Genomic DNA, 26,206 nt, shown 5'->3' with positions numbered 1-26,206 from the left:
GTCTGTGAGTGGAGAATCAATCACTTGATTTCCTTTGTTTTCTTTCTCAGCTCTGCCCCAGAGAGGGGGGGTGAAAGGGCATGAGGGTACCCCACAGGAAGGAATTCCCAAGTGCAACTTCCTGGGTTCTCAAAGGGGTTTTTGCACTTGGGTGGTGGCAGCATCTACCAGTCCAAGGTCAGAGAAAAGCTGTAACCTTGGGAGTTTAATACAAGCCTGGAGTGGCCAGTATTAATTTTTAGAATCCTTGTGGGCCCCCACCTTCTTCACTCAAAGTGCCAGAGTGGGCAATCAGCCTTGACAGTCTTTCTCCCAGAGGATAGAAGCTACTTCGTCTGTATGAAGTACAGGCTGGTCTCCATATTGGAAGAGAAGGTTAAAGGACTAAAGACCCAAGTATCAACCCTGCATTGCATCAGAGAAAATAAAGAGTTTCTGGATAGAAGTCAGTGTTTGGTACTGCAGGCACAGCATGCTGAAGAATCAGAGAGGGCAGTGCCTAACAGGGAAGAAAATTGGCAGCATGTTACCTCCAGAAGAAGAAAGAGGAGAATCCATGTACCCCCAATGCAGATAGAGGTAAGAAACCATTTTCAGGCTCTCTGCACAGGTACTATGGTGGAGAATGGTTTGGAAGAGTTATCTGAGGGAAGAAAACAGAGGGAGACCCTTTCAACTGGAAGGCATGGGATGCATTGTCCTAGGGATAGCAATTCCATGACCACCACTCCCAAGAGGAGGAGATGGGTGGTGGTTGTTGGGGACTCACTCCTAAGGGGGATGGAGTCATCTATCTGCCATCCAGACCAGGAAACTTGAGAAGTGTGCTGCTTGCTTGGAGATAGAATTCAGGATGTAATGGAGTGTCTGCCGAGACTGATCAAGCCCTCAGACCGCTACCCCTTCCTACTTCTCCACGTGGGCACCAATAATACTGCCAAGAATGACCTTGAGCGGGTCACTGAGGACTACATGGCTCTGGGAAGAAGGATAAAGGAGTTTGAGGTGCAAGTCGTGTTCTTGTCCATCCTCCCTGTTGAAGGAAAAGGCCCAGGTAGGGACCATCGAATTGTGGAGGTAAATGCATGGTTGTGCAGGTGGTGTCGGATAGAGGGGTTTGGATTCTTCAACCATGGGATGTTGTTTCAGGAAGGATTGCTAGGAAGAGATGGGATCCACCTAATGAAGAGATGGAAGAGGATCTTCGCAGGCAGGCTTGCTAACCTAGTGAGGAGGGCTTTAAACTAGGTTTGCCGGGGGATGGTGACCTAAGCCATGAGGTAAGTGGGGAAGTGGGATACCAGGAGGAAACACAAGGAGGAGGGTGCAACAGGGGAGGACTCCTGATTCATACTGAGAAAGTAGGGCAATCAGTTAGTTATCTTAGGTGGCTTAGTTATCTTAGTTATCTTAGGTGCACAAACGCAAGAAGCCTGGGAAACAAGCAGGAAGAATTGGAAGTCCTGGCACAGTGAAGGAACTATGATGTGATTGGAATAACAGAGACTTGGTGGGGTAACTCACATGACTGGAGCACTGTCATGGATGGATATAAACTGTTCAGGAAAGACAGGCAGAGGAGAAAAGGTGGAGGAGTTGCACTGTAGATAAGAGAACAATATGATTGCTCAGAGCTCCAGTATGAAACTGGAGAAAAGCCTGTTGAGAGTCTGGGTTACGTTTAGAGGTGAGAGCAAAAAGTGTGATGTCGTGGTGAGTGTCTGCTATAGACCACCAGACTAGGAAGATGAGGTAGATGAGGCTTTCTTCGGACAATTAACAGAAGTTTCCAGATCACAGGTCCTGGTTCTCATGGTGTACTTCAATCACCCTGAAATCTGCTGGGAGAGCAATTCAGCAGTGTACAGACAATCCAGAAAGTTTTTGGAGAGTGTTGGGAACAACTTCCTGGTACAAGTGCTGAAGGAACCAACTAGGGGCCCTGCTCCTCTTGACCTGCTGCTCATAAACAGGGAAGAATTGGTAGGAGAAGTAGAAGTGGGTGGCAACCTGGGCAGCAGTGACCATGAGATGGTTGAGTTCAGGATCCTGACAAAAGGAAGAAAGGAGGGCAGGCGAATACAGACCTGGACTTCAGAAAAGCAGACTTTGACTCCCGCAGGGAACTGATGGGCAGGGATGCCTGGGAGGCTAATATGCAGGGGAAAGGAGTCCAGGAGAGCTGATTGTATTTTAAAGAAGCCTTATTGAGAGCACAGGAACAAACCATCCCAATGTGCAGAAAGAATAGCAAATATGGCAGGCAACCAGCTTAGTTTAACAGAGAAATCTTCGGTGAGCTTAAACTCAAAAAAGGAAGCTTACAAGAAATGGAAACTTGGACAGATGACTAGGGAGGAGTACAAAATTATTGCTTGAGCATGCAGGGGTGTAATCAGGAAGGCCAAAGCACAATTGGAGTTGCAGCTCTCAAGGGATGTGAAGGGTAACAAGAAGGGTTTCTACAGGTATGTTAGCAACAAGAAGGTGGTCAGGGAAAGAGTAGGACCCTTACTGAATGGGGGAGGCAACCTAGTGACAGATGATGTGGAAAAAGCTGAAGTACTCAATGCTTTTTTTGCCTCGGTCTTCACAGACAAGGTCATCTCCCACACTGCTGCACTGGGCAACACAGTATGGGGAGGAGGTGAGCAGCCCTCAGTGGTGAAAACAAGTTAAGGACTATTTAGAAAAGCTGCACATACACAAGTCCCTGGGGATAGATCTAATGCATCTGAGCCTGCTGAGGGAGTTGGCTGATGTGATTGCAGAGCCATTGGCCATTATCTTTGAAAACTCATGGCAGTCGGGGGAGGTCCCGGACAATTGGGAAAAAGGCAAATATAGTGCCCATCTTTAAAAAAGGGAAGAAGAAGAATCCGGGAAACTACAGACCAGTCAGCCTCACCTCAGTCCCTGGAAAAATCATGGAGCAGGTACTCAAGAAAACCATTTTGAAGCACTTGGAGGAGAGGAAGGTGATCAGGAACAGTCAACATGGATTCACCAAGGGCAAGTCATGCTTGATCAACCTGATTGCCTTCTATGATGAGATAACTGGCTCCGTGGATATGGGGATAACTGGCTCTGTGGATAACTGGCTCTGTAGATAGTAGATGTGATATATCTTGACTTTAACAAAGCTTTTGATATGGTCTTCCACAATATTCTTGCCAGTAAGTTAAAAGTTATGGATTAGATGAATGGACTATAAGGTGGATAGAAAGCTGGCTAGATTGTCGGGCTCAATTGGTAGAGATCAACAGCTCAATGTCTAGTTGGCAGCCGGTATCAAGCGGAGTGCCCCAGGGGTCTGTCCTGGGTCTGGTTTTGTTCAACATCTTCATTAATGATCTGGATGATGGGATGGATTGCACCCTCAGCAAGTTTGCAGATGACACTAAGATGGGGGGAGAGGTAGATATGCTGGAGGGTAGGGATAGGGTCCAGAGTGACCTAGACAAATTGGAGGATTGGGCTAAAAGAAATCTGATGAGGTTCAACAAAGACAAGTGCAGAGTCCTACACTTAGGATGGAAGAATGCCATGCACTGCTACAGGCTGGGGACCGACTGGCTAAGCAGCAGTTCTGCAGAAAAGGATCTGAGGATTACAGTGGACGAGAAGCTGGATATGAGTCAGCAGTGTGCCCTTGTTGCCAAGAAGGCTAATGGCATATTGAGCTGCATTAGTAGGAGCATTGCTAGCAGATCGAGGGAAGTGATTATTCACCTCTATTCAGCACTGGTGAGGCCACATCTGGAGTATTGAGTCCAGTTTTGGGCCCCCCACTACAGAAAAGATGTGGATAAACTGGAGAGAGTCCAGCGGAGGGTAACACAAATGATAGGGGGCTGCAGCACATGACTTATGAGGAGAGGCTGAGGGAAGTGGGCTTATTTAGTCTGCAGAAGAGAAGAGTGAGGGAGGGATTTGATAGCAGCCTTCAACTACCTGAAAGGGGGTTCCAAAGAGGATGGAGCTAGGCTGTTCTCAGTGGTGGCAAATGACAGAACAAGGAGCAATGGTCTCATGTTGCAGTGGGGAAGGTCTAGGTTGGATATTAGGAACAACTATTTCACTAGGAGGGTGGTGAAGCACTGGAATGGGTTACCTAGGGAGATGGTGGAATCTCCATCCTTAGAGGTTTTTAAGGCCCAGCATGACAAAGCCCTGGCTGGGATGATTTAGTTAGGGTTGGTCCTGCTTTGAGTAAGGGTTTGGATTATATGACCTCCTGAGGTCTCTTCCAACCCTAATCTTCTATGATTCTGTAAGTGAAAGTCAACACCAGAGACAGAAACTGCATTTTGCTATTCTTTTCTCTCCTTTTTTGTGCATCTTTGTCTTGTTTTGTCTTCTTAGGATGTGGGATTGGACTTTAACAACAACAGCAATAACAACAGCTCCGCAAAAGGACAGTTATTACCATCTTTGATACCATCTGAAAGACTGTCAGACTAGGGTTTATTTTCTTTTAAAAACTCTCTCCAGCTAAAGCAAAAGGGGACAAAGGATGTTGCTAAAACAAAAGTCTTACTTAATACTTCAAAATACTGTAAACTTTTTCTGTATTTTTAATAACGTGTTTAAAGATTTGTAATGGTGTTTGCCAGGGTACTAAGCAGGCTGAGGTCTTTGTATACCAAACCTTGTTAAAAACAGTTTAATGCTGGACAATTGACTGGGTTTTTTTAACACTGTTGATTTTTGTGCCCATTTATTCCATTAAAATTCATACAGCAGATCCTCATCCACTGTTCCCCACCCCTGCAGTTTCTCATCACAATCTTTATGCCCCTTGGCTCCTCATAACAGTCCAGTCACCTTGCCCAACCAGTCTTAGTTTCCCTGGTAGACCTTCCCCTCCCTCTTAGTTCCGCATCCTACTTCCCTCAACCAACACACTCCTTGCCACAGTCTTCTTGCGAAGACATTCCCAGTCTTCTGTCCCCAATTCAGTCGTCCTTCCAAAATTCTTGTACCAAGCTCCTTGCCCAGAGAGTCCCAGTTGCTTTGCACCCTGGATTGAAATCTGATCTGTCTTTCCTCCCCTCAACCACTGGCTCCCCTCAACCCCATTTCTCTACACTACTGGATCCTAGTCCCTGTCTCCTTGTGAAGCCAGTTCCATATCCCAAGCTCAGGCTCCCACCCCAGGATTCTTTCCCCAATCTATTTCCTGCTCCTGTCCTTCTTAGCCCCTCCTTTCCCCCCCACCAGAGGTCTGTCTCTTGTCCTTTCAGTATTTATGTCAGGATGTTTCCTCCTTTATGCTTCTTGGGTGCCAACAGGGGGAACATTGACATCATAGACAGAGACAGACTTCCCACTCACTGTTCTGGTGCCAGGTGCTATAATTGTCCCTGGCAACTTGGAGCAGCATTTGCAGGGAAAGTCCTGCCCAGGTCCTGCATCCCCAGGGTGGAGCATGCTCAGTGCAGATGGAATCTTCGGAAAAATTAGTTGTGAATTCTTAAAAAGTCTCTATGAACATGTGCAACCTGAGACTTTTCAAAGGCTGAAAAATAGGCTAAATTTGCACATTTTCCCCCAGTGCCAGCAAAAGGCACATCCCTGAAACATAGGTACCCCCCCATGCCAAATTTACAGTCTCTGCTCCAACGGCATACTTCAATGATATAAGAGACTGAAAACAGGGTCTGATAACAGGAAGTGTCAAGGAACCTTAAGTTTAGGTGTTTACCAGCTTGTCCTCTAATTAAACCCATGGGTGTTTATAAGTTCACTTCAGATTATTTTGAAATTCTCCTTTCTTAATTGGGGAAGCTAGTCTTATCATTTCTTCCAAAATATTGTATGCACAAGGTTGGCATTTCTAAAAGTCTTTATAAGAAGCACACAGGCAACATTGTTTCCACTAATCTTTTATTATGTAGCAAAAAAAAAAAAAAAGTTGCTAAACCTACTTATTATTATTATTTTATACCATTTGGAAATTTCTAGTTCCAGGGATCTCATGTGATGACATTTCAATTGAAATATTCTTTTTACTGAGGACAAGCATTTCTTTAAGAAAAGCCAGTGTTTGCTCTTAATCTCAGTGGCACTATTTACCTTCCATCCTCCTACTAAGCTAAATGCGTTGAAAAAAACAGGACAGACATAGGAATCTTTTTTTCAGCTTCCTTTGTATGGCGCTTACAATGCTATTTAATAGCCTGTGTGCTTCAGCAGCAGATTGCAGGGGGTCAGGAGGTTCACGATGATTTGCAAGCTCTTGCTTGTGCGACAAGTTAGTGTTAGCTGCAAATACACTCAAATACTGTATTACCCACTGATGGCCTTCTGAAGTCATTCTGCCCCCATACCCTGAAGAAGATTGATTGTTCATGATCCCTGTGTGAGATGCCACTGTTGTAGCCTGTCTTCGGTTCCAGCTCACATATCTCACCTCTGGGCAACAGCACTGTGTAATTGATGTTAGGTGTGCCTCAAGGGGTTAAAAGATTAATGCACCCACAGTTATCATGTGAGCTGCAGTTTTTAGGAGCTAGGCTGGAATACGTTGTATTACATTTCACTAAGAGGTTAAAAAAATAAATCACACAGGAATATATAATACAGATCAGCAATTCTGGAGAGACAGAAGGGAGCCATAATTTTAAAAAAGTTTTTGTTAGTTAGATGTATGATTGCACCATACATGGTGAGTCTACTGGGGATATATTTGCCTGGGGTATTTTCTCTACTAAAGGTATCAAAATGATACACAGCAATAGTAAGTGATTCAGCAAGATAACAAAGTCCAGGAGGCTGATTTAGAATAAAAGTATCTTTTCTAGACTTTACTGAGAGTTATATGTGTCCTGTGAGGTGAAGATAGAATCCCAGGTAGGTGAGTCTCTGTTTCTGCCAAGGACATCATCAGATAAAAGTGTTACTGCAAACATTGTATGGAAAGCCACATAACATTAAACATTGACTATGAATGGATTTTTTCCCTCAAGAACAAGCTTAGATTTCATATCTGATTTAGGTTTGACAATTGCAGCATAAGGCGAAAGAAAAAAAACGTTAATGTATATTCTGTTTAAATTAAGTGTTCCATTTTTTAAATTACACGTGAAGAAGTTCTTTCACGGAAGCTGTAAACTGACATATGCCACCACTGCTGAGCTTCTTAACTGGAAAGCCAGCACCAGTAGTCCCACTGGGAACAACTAGTGCATCCTTCATTTTTCTTCCCTACTGGCAGATTGTTTTGTTTTGTTCCCGCTCTGTTTTGTTTTCCCTAAATGTTTTGAGGAAATGAGATACTCCATTTTAGTTTAAACTGATAAACTTTCACCACAAAATTGGACAGACAAGTCACTGTAAAATAACTGTACTATAAAATAACTTGGGATGGTCAAACCAGTTTTGCCTCAATTCAAACTGACATGAAAGTCCTGTGTTTGAAAGTTCAACTTAGACTCAAATGATACTGGGTTTTTCATTTCATTTTGTAGAGACTGTACAAAGGAGCCAACTGGTTTGAAAGAAACAACTACACTAACGTAAATAGAGTAAAAATATAAGCAGAGATCAGGAGGTGTGAAAAACAAATACACCAAGACTTCAATGTATAAAAAAGAGGCAGAGCAGAGAGAGAAAAAAATCGAATGGAAAAATGAATATATTGTCATATGCATAGTGCTTGCTCTCTCTGTAGAGGGTCTTATCCCTAACATATATTACAGACATCCATGTACCGAGAATCTATTTTAAATAATTGCTTATTCCTTCAAGGAAATACCCTGGATTTGGATGTGGAGCGTGGAATGAAGTAGGGGGCTCCATCACCCTCTTGCAGGGATCAACACATGTTCCCCTTCATGCTGAGTTAACTCCTACCCATATCCCACCACAAGGCAAGTTACCTTGCAAACTCTACAGATCATAAAAGTGGTTTGTAATATTCACAAGCCTTCAAAACCATAAAGTTTGCTCAGTTCTAAAAACAACATATGCTATTTTCTGGGAACAAGGTGCAATTACATAGCAGCTTCACTGGAAACAATGATAATTACACAGTAAGTTAATTATACAATTATCAAGAGATAACATGCCACTTGTAATGTGACTCATATCACCACTGTAATGCCAAGGGAGGCCACAGTGTGGAATCTATTGGTGTCAGCATTAAAAAGGCACCAGGATACGCAATCAGAGAGTAAATTATGCAGATGTAAATAACTTGTGAGGATGAGGACCATGGCACTAGGACAAGCAGGAATCTCTGGATGATCATACTCATTATCTAATATTGTCATACATTTTAAAATGCAGACTTTAAAGGATTTTTTGCAGGTGGTTTGCTTCACAGACTGCAAATTGCACTGGAAATTTAAAACTGAAGGATTTCTTTCTTTCTTTCTTTCTTTCTTTCTTTCTTTCTTTCTTTCTTTCTTTCTTTCTTTCTTTCAGAATCCATGAAGGTTCACCCATAAATTTGGACATTCATGTGACATCATACTGGAGATTTAAAAAAACCCAAACCTTTTGTAATTTTTTAAAATGAAACAACTTATCTCAGAGTTTAGTTTGAATGAAGCATTTAGGGATCTCTGAGCAGATCCTTTTGTATCTTTGTAAGATGTACATTGTACAATAAAATTGTACGAGGACTAGACCTGAAGTTTTTGTTATGAAATTGAAAGCTATGCAAAAATCACCTGGCTAAGTGTTTTGCTACAAACTCAAAGTACAGCTAAGCTTACTGAAGTGTTTGCTGAAATTCACGGATCTTTTGAACAAACTGTAGCTCCAGTTTGGGGGATATTAAATATTTCTTTCCTCTTAACATTTGTTTGTCTTTTCTGTTTAGGCTGTAAACTCTTGGGGGCAAGGATTGTTTCTTACTACATGTTTGGACAGAGTCTAACACAATGAGGTCCTGATCTCAGGTGGTTTCTCTAGATACCATTGCAATACAAATAAATTAGATAGATTAGATCCATCGATCTATCAGCTGGGCCAGTATCTGGCTCTACCTTGAAATTGAGGGGAAATTGTTTTGACATGTAATCAGGTAAATTCCTGTAGCTTTGACTGAGTTTATCTTTGCATTTTAGGGTCATTTTGAGACAGTAGTATAACTGCATCTTCTGCGGAACTCCTCCAGCAGTATTTTAGGGGGTGATTTTCCAGGAGTCTCTTGCAGGAACTGACAGATCCTGTATAGTGTCCCCTCTATTCACGTGCAGCTTGGTATAGGGAGTCAAAGGGTTGTTCTCTTCTATGGAAGATGTCACTCAAGTAGCTAAAAAGACTTTGGCAGCTATAGGGGCTGGAGAGCCATCCTGGGGCTGGGATGTCAGAGTAGGTGCAGGATGCGGCTGTCACTGGGTTTCAGCATGGTACTCGGGGAATACCGGAGTGGGGATGCAGCGTAGGGCTGAGGGAATCAGAAAGTGTGCAGTACGTGGGGCAGCAAAGTCTGGGAAGATCAGAGGGGAAGCAGAAGGGGCTTGAGGTAACCAGTTGGGGTTCAGAGTAAGAGTACAGATGTAACAGTCACCAGTAGAAACCAAACTCTCTCTGAAGTGTGAGAAACATATTCATATATTTCGCCTACGGGACTGAAGAGGAGCGCTGTGCTGCTGCCTACAGCATTGTTTTTTGATACCAAAACCAAAATGATGAAAAATTACAGGAGCAAAAATAAAGGTTCCACTCCCACACATCCATGTTTAACAGCAAAACAAATATCACACCAACAGATTTTACTTTGTTGTTCTGTCTCTGGGGGCCCTCACATGCAAAACTATTTGTTAATATTTTATTATTATTTAGTCGTAAGTTAAATGAGGGAACTATTACAAGTAAAACAGACTGAACTGACAGTAAACTAAAACAAGCCTAGGGCAACATGCTATTTTAAAAAAAATGCCATGACTTTCTAGTTTAGGCTTGTGATGAATAATGTTTCAAAGGAATCCCCAAATTCCAGTTATTGAATACTAAGGGCACTGAGCAAATGCTTTGAAATAATCAAAGTCTACACAAATATGGGGGAAGTTGGAAGCCAAAAATAACCTATTAATAAAATATAATAAAATATAATCCCCCTGTGGAGCACTACCTTATCTATCATCTATTTTCCGAGATGTGGTGCACGTATCACCATAGTCCTGTACGTAAATTAAGACACCTCAGTTCTGCTACTAAGAACAAACCTCTATCCCCCTCCGTCATTTTATGCTGCATCGTGAGTTGAAGAAACCTTGGTGACTAAGAAAAGAACAATGACGCCTAACTGCTCTCTAGTTTTGTTATTGGTGGAAGACCTGTATTGCAGTGTGGACACAGGTCAAACTTCAGACCTGAGTCAGAAAATCTGCATAGTGCAGTATGGATGTGTTAGCACAGCTGTGAGACTGGGATCCAGCTACTGTAAATCCAGGTTTATAATGCAGTGTGGACACTCAAGCAAAATGAAACAGCTCTGACAGGAGAGCCTGGGAGGGACTGACTCTGTAGCCTAACTGTTATATCATTCAACAGGATTATGGGAGACCCTGGTTCAAAACCTGGCTCTGAATCAGGTAGAATAGGGACTTCAACATCTGTCTTTCACAGACTAACATTATGGCCTAACTGTTGGGCTATTGTAGGGGGGAATTACTGTTGTTGTTGTTTTTTCCATGAAAATTTTCAAAAAGTCAAAAAAAAACAGTGAAAAACTCGATATTGTTTGGAAAACCGAATTCTTGTTTCCTGGCCAGTCCTATTAGTAAGTATCCAGTTCTTCCTGATAACCCACAGCTGTGGGTTGGGAGTGGGACACAACATCTTCTGGTCCTCCTGAGCATGCAGGGGATCACACCTAGGATAGTGTGGTATGCACATAGCCATACTTGCTGGACAGTGTGGATTGGAGTGCAAAATAGGGCTATCCTTTTATGGGGGACTGCAGTGGGACTCAAAAGGGATCAGCACAGTTCAGAGAGGACATGGACAAAGCAGTTGGTGGACATATAGATTTAGCACATTTCTTAGGCAATATTTCTCTTTCAGGGCTCCTATGGAGCTGCTGATATAAACTTAAATTTGCCCCCAAACTGTAGAAGTTCCTGTATGCATGGTGTTCATGGCAACACTGCCTGCTTTCCCTCAGGATGAATACTCTCTCCAGTGCTGGAGCCCTTGTTAATGCAGAAAGGTGCCCATTCCAGCTCCAGTGAATTTTGCCCAGAATCCAGTCTCCAATAGGTTGCTTATACTACTGAATTCTACACAAAGAAATGAAAACATTTGGAGTTTGGGTGTTTTCACATTTCGTTGCAAAATAATGATGAACTATTTGGATGAAATAACAGGAGTACTTGTGGCACCTTAGAGACTAACAAATTTATTAGAGCATAAGCTTTCGTGGGCTACAACCCACTTCTTCGGATGCATATATGCATCCGAAGAAGTGGGTTGTAGCCCACGAAAGCTTATGCTCTAATAAATTTGTTAGTCTCTAAGGTGCCACAAGTACTCCTGTTATTTTTGCGGATACAGACTAACACGGCTGCTACTCTGAAACCTGTCATATTTGGATGACATTTCTTTCTAAAAATTGATTTATTAACTTGAGAAGGGATAATATTGTGAACCACACTAAGCCCATTTTTGACAAAGTGTAACTTTGCAATGAATACATATGCATATTTTTCCAGTTTTTCATGATTACTGATATGAAAACCAATTTCACAAAATTTCAGAAAAAAGTAAAATTTTGTGAATGCAAAATGACCCACAATAAAAATGCTGTGCAACAAAATAAAACAACAAAAAGGTAACAAAAATGGCCCTCAATGAAAACTGAAATTTGAGGCAGTTATTTATTCACTGTTGTTATTCTTCTGTACCAGAAAACTTCAGGCAATGACTGAGTCAAAGTTTGTTACCCAAGTCTTTAAAGTAAATAAATTAATTTCAAAAAACTTCAGCTAACCTGCTGAGATAGGCACAGGTACTTTAAACCTACCCCATGTTTAATGGGAGCACAGGTACAGGGAATATTTCCTGGTGCTTTCTGGGATTCTAACTGAACTAACCTGCTGTCTCAGAAACAATTAAGATGAGTCAATTGTTCCCTTCTGAAAGCCATATTGTTCATCCTTCTGTTTTAGGAAAGGCTTGGTTACATGTAATCCTTCTAATCTCTTGATTGTACAGAATTATTCCAAAAGCACGTCTTCCTCCCTCCTGAACTCAACCAACATGACACTATCTTGTTTTTCCTGTAATCAAAGCTAAAGGGAACTATACAGACTTCTCCCATCCCTCCACCTCATTCTTCTCCACCTCCCTCAGAGGCAATCAACCTGTGTAATCATTAGAAAGACTAACACAGACAACAGGATTAAGATCCAGAAGCTCAATGCAGCACTTCAGTGAACAAAATTATCTCTGGATGGGCCAAGATTCTCAGCCTAAAGAAGTAAAAGGTCTATAAGAAACACATTTGTCAAATGAGAAAGAATATTAAAACCACTCTTGAGAATTACTCACTGTTAACTGTATTAGGGTTGCAACTAAATTGAATGTAGAGTGTGAATTAATTTGCAAATGTTCATTTTAAAATAGTCCAGTGTTAGAACTCGATAGTGCTATGTGGTATAGTTTTCAGCTCCTGTTAAACTGGGAACTGAGAGTGCTCAATACCTCACAGTATTCACTGATATGTTACAATTCTTATTTCTGCTATGTATGCATGTAAGTGGGTTGTTAGACTGCCTTTTAGGAAAATTTGTCCTTATTCAGGAACAGATCTCTCTAAAATTGAGGGCAAAGGAGCCTTGGAAATGTTCAAGAGCTGTATCACCTATGAGAAATAATATATAGGATGTAATGTCAGAAGACGAGGAGATCAAACTCTATTCCTTTATATGTCGAAGAAAGTGCATACACATAGGAATGCCAGTCTTTCATAGCAATTTGTTTAAGAATGAAAAAAGTAAGCTTTGCAAAGAAATAAAGGAAAGAAGGAAAAGTAATTGATCTGCTAAAGCTAACGCCTGGTCTACACTACAAAGTTGGGTTGACATAACACGCCTTGTGTCAACCTAATTGTCCATGTGTCTACACTTAAATTTGTCTCCAAGTGATATGAGTGCCCCATTATAGTGACACAATAATACCACCTCCCTAAACGGCGTAGAATCATGGTCACTGTATTAAGGTCGATGCAGTGCAAGTGTAGACATTGCATTACCTATGTCAACCCTAACAGTCTTCCGGCAGCTGTCCCACAATACCTAACACTGACTGTTCTGGTGACATTTGTGAACTCCACTGCCCACTCATTTTTGAAATGCCTTTTTCTAATTGCCCAGTTTGGCAAGTACCCTAGCAGTTCTCATTGTTGTGTGCAACTGCCCAGTTGACCTTGCTGGCTATGCTCCAGACACACTCCAGCATAGAGTAGACAAGATATATTGGATATCCAGAGGAGAAGAGGCTGTGCAGGCACAGGTATGGACCAGTTGTAGAAATGTGGATGTCTACAAGCAGACTGCACAGGGGATGCAGGAAAAGGGGTAAGATAGGGATCAGCAGCAGTGCCACATGAAAATGAAGGAACTTTGAAATCAAACAGGCCACAAGGCCAAGGAGTCCAATATTCAATCTGGTGTTAATCCACAGATCTGCCATATTTACAAAGACCTGCATGCCATACTTGGCGAAGAACACATCAGCAACTAACAGACCACCGTGAATACAGCCGAAGATCCTGAGACACAGACCCCTGCTGAGGAGGAGGAGGAGGAGGAGAAAGAGAAAGAGAAGGAGGGTGGGGGATGTGTGACCAGGGGATCCAGCTATGCCACGAGTCAGAACCTGTTTGAGACTCCCCTGCGGGTCAATTGGTGTCAGCAGTCAAGCACAGGTGAGCCCAGTGCAGGGGAAGGAAACTTGAGTAAGTGTGTAATTGTATTCCCCATTACAATCATGCATACAGCTATTGACTTGTTCTTAGAGGTCTTTCCCTTCACCCCCTCCCCTGGTTCTTGTCACACAGACAGAAAGCAGGAGACCAGAAGTCCAAAGTGCAGGCAATGTGATGTTTATTGGGGTTAGTTCCAAACAAACATATCCATAGCTCTACATGCCGGCAGAGTCTGTTCCCCAGTGTTCCGTTCCCAGCTCTGATGCTGCAGAGCCTTGCCTGTGTCCCCATTCCCTATTCCCACCTCCTCCTTCTTAGCAGGCCCAAATATACCTGCAGTACGCATGCCTAGTCCCAACCCTTACAACTTGTGGTCATGTTCCTTTTTGAGGGTCATGAGTCTGGGGTCTTCGTCCCACCTCTTTTGTATTCCATGGGAGGTGTAAGGAGTGAGGTTGTGTTCTGGCCAAGGCCAAACTTTTCTTTGGCTTTTAGTGTTTCTTATGCCTGCCTCCCCATCCCCCCTTGCCCCTTCTAACTGGTTGCTTGACCTTGGCTTGATAGAGGAGCCAGGCAGCCTTCCAGTGTACGCTCATATATTACACTCCCACCATACTCTGTAACACTTTTAGGTCACTTGTATATTTTTTTATAAGAGAAGCCATTTTTATGGTTGGCTATAGTTTTAAAGTAAAATGTGAGTATCTAACAGTATGTGTAAAGAAAAGCAACAAAAGAGGCATTGTTGACTGTAGATAGATAGATAGATAGATAGATAGATAGATAGATAGATAGATAGATAGATAGATAGATAGTGGTTGTGTGTGCCATCTGAAAAAAAATGTATATATATGTGAAAGGGATTGTGTAGGCAGTGGTGGTAATGGGGTTGTTACAAATCTTCTGTCTAGACATTGAAAAGAAATGTAAATTTTTATTTTGACAATTGTTGATGAATGATTTGTTTGGCAAATTTTTCATACTAATCCAACAGGTTTGCTAATTCAAGGCAAGGGCTCTTTCTCTGTAGACATCAAATATGTTTTATTGTGCACATCTGTGTCATGGTGAATTTTACCAACCTACTATTCTTTCACTCATTTCAATAAATCTGCTATACAAATATCAAGAGGAAAGCATGCCTAATACTTTGGGAAACTACAGAATTATTGTACTAACATGCAGAGGCATGAGATAATGTTATAGGCTCTGCTGTGCATTCCTCAGAGGTGTTAATGACTTTAAGCCTGTCAAGAATGTCTCCAGTTTGTACAGCAAAGACAATTCACCAGTTTAATAAAAAGGTGTAACATTTCCTACAGGTGAGCTCAAGTGATCAAAGGATATAATAGAGCTTTTGTTACTGCATTCAAAGAATGCGTTATAGAGTTTAACCTTTGCTGTTGATGTAACGTCAACTTTGAATGCTAACAGCCCTTTCTAGGGAGGATTATGTTGTTTGAAGTTTTGTTGGTCTTTATTTAGAATTTGACTCCAGAAACCAAAAAAGTGTGGAGTAATGTGCTATAAAGCATCACAAGGGATCTTCATATAACAATATCTAGGAGAACAGCATAAAAGTTAAGAAGGACAAAATCAGGGGAGCAGGGTCAAATAATATTTTTTTCCTTTAAAATCAATATATGTTTTTTGGATTTAAGGTTTTCTTTTTCAGGAGATGGCCAACTGTTTAGGATCTTGATATGGAGATATTCTTTCAGGATATTGGCAGCTCCTCAGCTGGTATAAATTGTCATAGCTCCTGTGATCATTTATACCAATTGAGAATCTGCAATCCACAGCATTCCAATTTCTGCTAATATTTTCTTTTGATTTTCCCTGCCTCAAGAAAAACAATATTTGCACACACTGTTCATTTTGACTGAAACTAGGAACAGTAGCAAAGCTCATGCATTAGAAAAATAAAGCAAAACTACTGAAGGGTAATGAAGAAATTGCTTCTAAGCAAATTCAGATGTAATAGTGGCTGAGATCAGGCAAAGTATGTGGGAACAATGAACAGAAGTGACAGATAGAAAGATACAGTGGGTGCTTTTCCTTTGAGATGCTGTGAGAGTTTTAGCCTAGTAGCCAAGGATTAAACATGATTACTTTTTGGAGTTATTACAAATTAACTGGTCCACTCAGACTGCATTTGCTAATATGTCTCTATGTACTGGAATAAAATGGTACAGACTGTCTCTCAGGAACAGCTAAATTAGCAAGGAGAGAAGGCAGGTCATTGTGCATTCTAAAAGCTCTAATACTGTGCTGTAGGAAAGGTGGAAGCTGTGGGAAAGCTGAAGAGTGATTTTTACCCTTTGAAGCAATGAGATGAGCAGGCCTAGTTTACCACTTCATGCTGAAAGGAGCAGGTCACTCATGAAGATTTGATGCTGGGTGGGTCGGGAGCAGGTTTCTGGATTGTACCTTACAAGTAGACTCATCTTGTCTCCCCTTAGCAGTGTGGTGAAAGGGAACTACACCTCTCATTCCCAAGAAGAACGTCCACATTTGGAAACTGTGTGATGAGGGCAAGAAAGCAGCCATAACCAAACCATTCCAAATTTCCAGGAAAAAAACATAGTGAAGCATGTTTGAAAGTTCAGAGTGATTTGCCCTCTCGCTAGTCCACCTCCTCAATGGACATCTTGCTTATTTTGCAAGCACCAGTATAGAATTAGCATTGGAAGTAGTCCATTCACGGGTGACCTAGGACTGGAATAGTAGAAGCGAGAGGAGCAGGGAGGTGTTCTTTATCTTTTTTATTTTGTTCCTTTTGTAACATTTCTTTTCTTTTTTCTCTTTCTCCCTTCTTTCTTGTGCTCCATTTGGTTTGAAGAGTAAATATACCAACCAACAGTTGCTCTAGAGGTGTTGGGCTGGGATTGGTCTGCTTCTTGTTGTTATCCTAAACTGTGAGCCTGCTGGATCTGGATGGTCTTATTTAAGTATTTGTACAGTGCCTGGCAGAAGGAGGTTTTGATCTTTTGTTGGGTCTTCTGGGTGTTGGTGTAATATAAGCAATACATGATAATAAATACATAATCTATGGGCTTGTCTACAGAGCATAGCAATGTACACAAGAGGGGTGTGAATTCCAATGTGTACCAAAGTGTTGTGCACTAACTGACCCATGGAGGTCCTGCTGGTGCACACTAAAAAGCCCTAGTAAGCATTAATGTTAATGCACACTAGGAAACTTTTAGTGGATGCTACCAGGGCCTGCACAGGTCAGTAAGTGTACAACATTTTGGTGTGCTTTAGAAATCATACACTTCTAGTGTGCATTGCCATGTGGGGAAGCCCAATATGATATAAATAAATGGTACTAAATAGAATTTCCACTCCAATGTAGCACACACACTTTGTAATCTATTCCTACAAGATTTTGTGCCATTTATAAAATGATATTTATTTCTTTATATTTCAAATATGTAAAATCTAATTAAAAAAAACAGTTATAGGCTAATGTCAAAAACCACAAGGCAATCAGAGTAGAGTGATTAACATTTATAATTGTTGTTGTTGTTACAGAAATGACCAGAAAAAACATTTCTTTTGTATTGGATTTCTTTGCTCTCATTTGCCAACATAAACCTAGAGAATGCTCCCAATACCATCAGAAGTTCAACTAATTTTTGAACAAAGATACGACACAAACACAAACCTGGGAGTCAACAGAATAGAACCAAAAAGAAAAGTGCAGAATGCATGTCCTGCAATGCAATCTCATTGTATGATTTGTGTGTATGTGTAAGCTGAGTCCTGCTTTGGGCAAGGTACAGTTTCAGAAAGGCTAAGTGCGGGTAAAGGGAAAACAGAGTATTAAACAATAATATAGCTCTGTAGCTGTTTTCTTTTCCCAAAAACCTGTCAAGCTGAGGAGTCAGTCCTGCCATCTTGTGCATGGGTTTGCAAGGTATTACCATACAATATACCTAACAACGCTAGCAGGGCCGGCTCCAGGCACCAGCCCAGCAAGCAGGTGCTTGGGGAGGCCAACGGAGAGGGGCTGCACGTCCAGCTCTTCGGCAGCAATTCGGCTGCGGATCCCCCACTCCCTCTCGGAGCAAAGGACCAGCCGCCGAATTGCCGCCGAAGACTGAAGCGGCGGCAGTAGAGCCGAAGTGCCGCAGATCACAATCGCAGCTTTTTTTGTCTTTTTTTTCCTTTTTGCTGCTTGGGGCGGCAAAAACCCTGGAGCTAGCCCTGAATGCTATTTAGTGTACATGCTAATGTGGTGCACAAATGATAGCCAGCTGGCATAATTAACCAACATGACAGTAGAAGCATTTCAGGGATAATCTTTATGTAAGGATGGATGAGCTCTTCTTGATCAATTTCTGCACTGTATAGCAAGGCCTTTCGTCAACATGAAGCATATAGATCTTCTCTAAACTATAGATTTAAATGAGAACTAATCAGTCTCTTTTTGTATAGTAAACGAATACCAATTCATTACTGATTCTGAAAAGATTTTATTAAAGACGCAGTAGAGTTTGTTTGTATCCACTACATACCTAGACACCAACAGAACTCAAACACTGGACTAGTTTCACCCCCGGCGGGTCAGGCAGGTGCAGACTGCTGGGGCAGCACAGCATGAAGCTCTGCTGTGGGCTTTGTGAGAGACCTGTTGATTGAAGCTACAGCAGAGGTGTGCTGACTCATAGTCCAAGATAAATGGCAATATGCCCAAATAAAGGAACTCTTCTCTTGGAAACTTTTTTTTTTTTTAAATCCTGATTTCATATATGGTTGCGAAGTTTTTTTCTTCTGCTCCCCCCCCCCCCCCAAATTGGGGAAGAGCTCTCTCCTCTTGGTGAAATCAGTCTTCAAGTGAAGGGACATTGAGACTTTTCTTCTCGGTGAAGAAGCCTTTGGGGAGGAGCATTTTGGGGATCATAGGGGCATACCAGAATTGGAATGGTAGATTATGGGTTTGTTTGGATTTTTTTAGAGCTGAGGGTAAATGTTTGCCTTCAGAGGCAGGCTTTATGGCTAGGGCAAGCTTGAGGGTCTTGTCTGCCATTCTCCGACTAGAAACAAAGTCCTGTAGAGTTGGAAGAGTTGGGAAGAAGACTCTGGGACTCTCCTTGCTTGGCAAGAGGGCATTGACACCATTTGATTCTTAACCCAATGTGAGATTTGAGGATGAATTGGCTTCACTCCCCAGTACTGGGTGTTTTCTCCAGTGGTGATGGGACATCCAGGGGACAGGTGGGGAGAGATCTATAGATTTTTTCTAGTCTACCAGCTACTTTTCCCTATGTCTTTCACCAGTTCTTTCCAAGTAACAACATAAGACTCTGTTGTTGCAGTGTATATTGCCTTCTCTACAAAGTACACACATTAGTGCTCCCTTGAAAGGACAATGTGAACATTTTAATCAATAGGATATCAGAAAAAATCTCCCAAAGTTTATTAATGAAAAATATTTTTACTAGGGATTGAAACAGTAAATGTAATGGCCATTTTATAGTTAAATATGTTAATTAGCATAAATATTAAAAACAACCATTTATGAATCTATTATATATGCTTTTTATGAATCTATTATATATGCATTACATAATCTTTTAAAGACATTTGTATGGGGTTTAATGTTATTTCACTATAGGTTTCACTAAATTGTAGAAAGTTTTGTGACTTGGTTGCTTCATCTTTTCAGTACTGGAATTCACTTTCCTCAGAGCAGAGTGTTGGTACCAAATTCAAGCATAATTATGTGTATATGGAACAAACTGTAGGATTCAGCCCTTTACAGTGACCAGGACCTACTAATGGATGTGTTTTGTTTGCCATTTTATTACACTTTGATAACAGTTATTATACAATTTCATTATTATAAGATCACAAAAGAAGGTATCTTTCTGAAGATTTCTGAAATTGCAACATGTGGCGGTGAGTCAAACCCATTCCGTAAGCTGGGCCAGTTGAAAATTTAGGAGGTCCTTCCTCAGTGGAAAAATCCTATAGAACTGAATAGAAAATACTCAGCTTTCCACTTTTTTAACCATCTTATAGAATTTAATAAAGAATAATATCCTTAGAACAGAATTCAATAGGATGGTTCATAATCTGTATAAATTATATAGTTCCCTATTAAACCCTATATACTTTAGATAAAATTTCCATACAACATTGTTGATTTAATCTCTTTTAAATTCTATGGGTGAAATCCTGGCTCTACTGAAGTCAATGGAAGTTCACTCTATGAGACTTCTCCATAAGGCTTTTGTCAATGCCATAGAGATTACTTGCCAATCTGGCCATGCTGGATATCTATGCACACTTGTAGTACATACGCATGCAAGTATGAAAGGTCAGAATGCATGCAGTCTTACCAAAGTGGTTAAGGGGAATAAAGATGCTGCCACTGCCATTCAGAAAATACTCTTGCTATTTTGGTATTTTATAACATCTATAAGCACCCTCTGATTGAATACATTCTTGTATTGTGTTCAGGTCATTTATTTAATGTTTTCTGTAAGAAAAATTTGTAATTGTTGACAAGTAATATTATGGACCAACTTTCCAAAAGTAATTAGGATGAAATTCAGTAATTCAGCCCAACATGAAGAACAAAATTCTAGTGTGGTTGTGTCACAGTTCAAGACAACTGCACTTGTGTTCCTTCTGTATAGGCCACCAAGGTCACGCACTCTAGGCTCCCAGCTTCTCAGCCGTTACCTCTCTTGGCTAGAGGCCCACGACTCTCTCTCTACTGTCCGGGGATTTTGAGGCTGCACAGTTTCCTGCCTACACTGGGAATTCCCCAGCAAGTCAAACTGCCTAAGAAGTCCTGCTTTGCCTTCTCCTGAAAGGCTATAAACAGTGTAATTGCCCTTTGGTATAAGTTATCCCATAGCTTTTTATAAGCAAACACATTTATTATCAAGGTGAAAGCATTACAGAGAAAACATATTGAAAAGAATTTGTGTGCATGCTAATAAGCTAACCAGAGCTCACCCCAACTGCAACAAGGACTCTAGCAGGTAAACAGTCCTTCCAACCCAACCAAGGGGTTTTTCTGTAGTTACAAGTTCATAACTGGTTTGGCTCAGAACAAACATGCCCATGAATCTGACTCACTCCTTTTTGCAGTTTGGGCCTCTGATTTTGTCTTCATGTAACAGGTGATCAGCAGACAAAGGTCTCCTCAGGGGTGAAGCTTCAAAAGTTCTTGCATAACTGTAGGGGGTATATTGTTTCAAATAGTTCTTTGAAGCTTATATCACTTCCCAGGGTTTACATTAATCATATTTCCTTCCTAGAGGCATTACATGCAATCCCATAATAATACATAAACATTTGCATTTTTAATATAATGAACTCCAAAGATATTTAAACTTAATTCAGTAATGTTTGCCCAGGATATTGCAGGAAATTGACATATCTGTCACACCTTGGGTTGGGCTGTACTTCTTTTAATTTCCATAAACTAGAGCTAAAAGTTGAAAAAAATTAGTCCTGTTCAGATTATGAGGAAATAGACTAACATTTATTCTGTGAGTACCTATGATTCTATTTTCTCGGTAATACACATTTAAAGGTAAGGATTGGGCCTATAGAGATTTCCCCCAGCCATCAACATATCCTACAATGCATTTACCATTGAAATGGAGTTAACGGGGTGATTAGAGCTTGCTTCTACTAGATCTTGGTTGCAAATCTATACAAACATTATAAAAACACTGCTAAAAATCAAACAAATGCTGCACAATATAATATTTTCAGGTATTACACTGCTTTAAAATGAGACATTACTAAACCAGAATATACATTTTCTACTTAGGACCCTATGAGATTCATCCCCAACAGGGCTGGCTCCAGGCACCAGCTGAGCAAGCAGGTGCTTGGGGTGCCCAAGGGGAAGGGGCAGCACGTCGGGCTCTTCAGCTGCAATTTGACGGAGGGTCCCTGTCCCTCTCGGAGGGAAGGACCTGCTGCTGGATTGCCGCAAGAAGAAAGTGGCGCGGTGGAGCTGCCGCCGATCGCGATCGCGGCTTTTTTTTTTTCCCCGCCACTTGGGGCAGCAAAAACCCTGGAGCCGGCCCTGATCCCCAATATAGAAATATTTTCTTTTTTTATTCCTGTTCAAACAAAAAACTTTATATGAAGGGAGTCTTTTGCTCCTGTGACCATGTCTGAAGGGGTAAAAAGAAGCACATAAAATTCTATATGTATTGTGCTAAGTTTAACGTTGGATTGGTCTTCATTTTGTGATTAAAAAGGTTACATTTCTTTATTTGCTAATTTTGTCTTATTACAGAAGACTTTGATGTGCCTTTCAGAATTCTGAAGACTCTGAAAAAGAAATATAACACTTCCTTGTGGTCTGCTTGCATGGTACACTACTTTGACTGTTGACGATGAAGCAAATGTGATATAAATTATGCTTCTGGCATTTTATATCCATATATTTACTTCACACATAGTATAGCAAAAGAGTGTTTCAGTGGAGAAAACATCATTGGATAAACTATGCCAGAGGGATATTTTTATCTGATATCCCTACTCATTGGAAGAGCAAATGGTTTATGGAAATTCAGGTAGCTGAACTTCTTATAAAAAAGCAAATTAACTGACTGGAATGCCCCAATTTTTGCAGCAAAATGATCTGCGGTTATCGTTTTTCTGTTTTAACTGACCTTTTTTTGTTAGCTCCTGTGGTTACACATACTCAGTAGATAACATGAATGCTGGATGCTGTTGAAGCCAGACTTAGGATCAGGCAGGGACATGCAAGCAAATTCCAGCCACATATTCATCCAATCACTTGGATATGATTTTAAATCATGTATCCTTGTTCCCTATATGAAAAAACCTCTTTTACAGGAAGCAAATTCTCATGCTCAATAGAGACTCCTTGACAGATTTAAATGTCCAAACTTGAAGACCTCATCAAATTACACAGAAATTGTCAGTGAATGATTTCACAATTTTTCCCAATTCCTTTCTCTATCTTGTTTATTCCTATTTGTTGATTTATTTTCTCTCTTCTTCATTCTCTTCTACCTCACCCCACCACACTTTCTTTTATTAACTAGATTGCTGGTAGGTTTTCTCCAGAGAACTATGACTTCCTACCCAACTCATACTCTAGTCCTGCATTTTGAGATAAATCCCTCCTCTCTAGGTTACTGTGAATGTAGCTCAGTGGACAGGCTGTACAGAGGACGTGTGGCGGCACTCTTCTTGTACTGTGAGTGATCTTATTATTGAAGGGTTTGGTTGTTTCCATTCCCCTCCCATACCAGCTCTCCCACAACAAGTCCAGTTCACGTTATAATTTTACTGTAACCTATTAAAGTGCATACCTCTAGTCCCTAGATGGAAAACATCCAACATTTCCTATATGATTTCTGTTTACAATTAAACATTCCTCATTCAACAATTATAAATTTGATATCCTGCTTGATACAGTGAAATGTGCTTAGTTCATCTGGCATTGTATAATAGTTTTCTGGTACTACAGGGATATTCAGAGTGTGATGAATGTTACTATGTGGCTATTTCTGGAACCCTCCTTTTCATATGTCAGTCTATGCTGCTGTTATGGCCTGAGGTTTCAAGTTAAAAAACTTTCCGTAAATGAAACACCAGTTCAAGTCACAACAGGATATAATATTTCCTGATTCTTTTCTTCGACTTTGTATAATTCCATGTGTATAAGGAAAATTGATTGAATTACCAAAGAATACTTGTGGCGTTAAATTATTTTTCTGGCTCCTGTCTTTTTCTATTTTGTTTTGAAGATCACGTGAATAGCTTTTATCTACTTATCCTTTTTTCCCCAGTCATTCTGCATGTAATTCCCCTACAGGATCTCTGGAGATAATTATAGCTTTCATTCCTTGGCACAAATGTTTGTTTATGGTACCATTAACAAGCCTCAACTGATAGACTCTGCCAGGAAAATAAGCCCTTCCTGATGCTAATAAGTTGAGTATTCCTGATAAAAACACTTTTTATTAGCTAGTTAATAGTTTCTGTGACAATCAGCAAAGATATGAACAAACCAATATCCTTAACATCCACAGAGGCCCTGCAATTATTTAGATTGCAGCTGTAAAACTGCCATCCCACTTTCCCCACATCAGTGACTTCAACAACCCTCCATATTCCAACCAATAGAGAATGCTAAAGATCATTTTAGCTTCTTTTTGGTCTATTCTAACCACACACTGACAAAGAGGTCGAATGGTCTGCACCAGTTTTTGCCAAAATCAGATTCTAAATCCTGATGTAGGCTCCTAAATGAGTAGCCTGATTTTCAAAAGCACTGAGTGCCCACCAACTCCTATTGCCTGCAAGTGATTTTAGGTTTCTGTATTGGAAAATATTGGCCTTTATATGTTGTTATAGATAATACTCAAAGTAACCAACATATAAATAATGAAATCTACTTGGCCCTCTCACATTTCCTGTCCAGATATAGTTTAATATTATTATGCATATTACAATAAAAATGAGCGTTGCCTTCATTGTTGTAACCATAGATTATCTTGATCATTGTTTAAAAATTCAAACATTTAAAAAATACATATAGTAAAATTCACTTCAAGAAAAACATGAGAAATATATAGAACTTTTGATCTCTGTGCTGGCAGTTTTAATCCAGTCTGAGTCAGTAGTGACTGATACATGTCATCATCTGATCACTGTTCAGAGGTCATTATGAAATGAATCAGAAAGTCTCAATTCATTTTCCGAGGGGAGGCTGGCCACATCATAAAGCTACTTACCACTACCTCTACAATAGGCATTGAATGGAAATGGTGTTGGTAGTTTCAAAAGAGAGACAAAAGAAACTGGGTATAGAGACTGAATGGGCAAAGAGATTGTATTTCTCTCTCATTCCTAAAAGTTGACTCTCCAGGTCAGGGTTGAGACATATTTGCGAGGCAGTGCACTAAAGTCTTGCACTGCCATTGTCCATGCTTGCACTGCTGCTACCCATATCCTATGGATAAACTTTAGTTTGCACAGCAATTAGTATTGCACCTTCCATGAGCCCAGGATTCATTTTCTCTCACTTACACATATATACAATTAAAAATAAAAGTGTAGGCATTAATTTCCCTTTAAGTAATGATTTTATTTCATCACCAGCTGTATACGATGTCACTTGAGTTACACCAGTGTAAAACAGAGTGACACAGTGGTGAATCAAGCCCATAATCTCCAAAATCTTGGGGATGAAAGGAGCTTTAGAAATGGAAAATGTTATGACAGGATATACTAGTGGACTGGGAGATAAAATATTAGGATAACTGTTTTACTGGGATTTCGCCTGTGAAGCTGATTTAGCCTAAAGATAGTAAAAGGCATCTGTTGTTTAATTGGAAAAGTATTGGCATAAATTTAGCTGGTATAGAGCAATATAATGGTTATTAAAAAGATGCTAAACAGATATCAAATTCTAAGCTCTGATATTTTAGTGCATAAATTGACAAATAAAATTGAAAGGGGGTATGTACCCCTTAGTGCACAGAAGGTCCAAGTCAATGGTGCCCTTTGCCCTTTCACGCCTCTCAGTGCAACAAAGTCAGATGGGAGATTAGGCAAAAAAAGTTGTTCATTTTTTTTAACCTTGTAAATCACCATTGAAATGAAAGTGTCCATTTGCACTGCTGTTGTGTTTGGCCTGAGGTCAAATATCCCTTTATTGTTAGTTCTTGTCAGTCAGATGCAGGTAAATGTCTAGTATTTCAAATACTGTGCCCTCAGCGTAAGGGGGCTGTATCTTTGTAATCCTTATGGCTAAAAATAATGTTTTCAGAAAAGTAGGTGGCAGGTAGAAAAGTAACTGCTATATACAGGACCCTGGGACATGGGATTCCCTATATGTAGGCTAACTGAGTGTCAGCATGCTGTGTGAATTTTACCACTAGATTTTGAGCCAGGGTATGTGCTGGTTTTCATAACCTTCAGTATGCCCCTGAAGCAGAACTGACAGTGATCTCATCAGAAATGCTGCCAGTACTATTTAAAATATAGATATAAGGCCCTTGAATTATATTTCTGATATGAAACAATCAAACCAGACAAAAAAGAGGCATTATAAACAGAGACATATGACAGCATGATCTTCTCAATATGTGCTTGGAAGTAGCAGCTAGAGCAGATCTGAATCAACTTCTCATGCACCCACTACTTTAGGATAAAAGTGTTCCTGTTAATAAAAATACATGCCTACTGAAAATAATAGACCCTTTTACCCATGAGTTGTAGATAATATCTATGTTTCACATCTGAGGGAAGTTACCTTTTACTCTCATATATGCTCAGCAGTGATGAAGGCTAGTTCTG

Source organism: Emys orbicularis, chromosome 2 (genome assembly GCF_028017835.1).
Source record: "Emys orbicularis isolate rEmyOrb1 chromosome 2, rEmyOrb1.hap1, whole genome shotgun sequence".
NCBI lineage: Eukaryota > Metazoa > Chordata > Testudines > Emydidae > Emys > Emys orbicularis.
The sequence above is the reverse complement of the archived record's forward strand: the minus strand, read 5'-3'. Positions refer to the sequence as shown.